Source organism: Heterodontus francisci, unplaced genomic scaffold, assembly GCF_036365525.1.
Source record: "Heterodontus francisci isolate sHetFra1 unplaced genomic scaffold, sHetFra1.hap1 HAP1_SCAFFOLD_51_2, whole genome shotgun sequence".
NCBI classification, from domain to species: Eukaryota; Metazoa; Chordata; class Chondrichthyes; order Heterodontiformes; family Heterodontidae; genus Heterodontus; species Heterodontus francisci.
The window spans coordinates 9,192,230-9,193,203 of NW_027141369.1; positions in this window are offsets into that span (position 1 = coordinate 9,192,230).

The window sequence follows — 974 nt, forward strand, 5'->3', positions numbered from 1 at the left end:
AGTCTATCTGCGGACATGCTCCCAAAGCGATGTCCTGCTGGAAGGAGGCTGCTGTTTGCTCCCTTCCCCCGGGACCGGGATCTCTCCATTCGCGGCTGTTTTAAACCATCTGCTTCCGCTCACAGTCAGTGCTGGGGGAGGGGAGCGCAGGCCCAGATTTCTGCAGCACTTCAGCCAGAAACTTGGAAAACTTCCGGCACAGAATGAGTCCATTCGGCCCATCATGTCCGCGCTAGCGGAATGAGAGGGATATCGCCTGTTCCCACAGTTTGTTGTTATTGGACAGTGAAGTGTGGAAACAGAAGCGGGCAGTCAGGATGTGGGGAGTTACACAAAGAGGTACACTATTATCGGCACCAGGTGAGAAGTGTGAAGGACACATTTTAAACAGCGGCTGTTTGGTTTCATTTGAACGGTTAGACCATGGGAGCGGGAACAGGAAATCTGACCTGTGTAAAAGTCCCTGTTCCGTCGGTCAGTCCCATTCATGGCCCAGTGGATTGTTTCTGGATGTTATTTAATTGTTGTAAAATGGCCAAAGCCCCTGGTATGCAGTAGCTGGGGGCTGCAGGACTGCAGTGGAATCAGACACTGATTCTGTTTGTATTGCTGGGTTTCCTTTGTGATTGTTCACAATGATTATTCATTGAAAAATTGTTTTGGTCTCTCTTGTAACTTCCACCACATCTCTTCCTGAATTATAATTAATACTTTTTCTTTCTACAGGCAATACTTGAGGAAGCTGAATAAATGTAGTGATTCCTCGACACAAGGGGAAGTGCAGCCAGCTCCTCACACACAGTAAGTACAGTATCACTCACAGAGAGCAGAGACATCAGTTCCACAATCACCGACAGCAGAAGTAGTCAGAACACAAAAACACACAAAATAGGAGCAGGAGTAGATCATGTGGCCCGTGGAGCCTGCTCCGCCATTCAGTACCTTCGTGGATGATCTTAGGCTTCAATTCCACT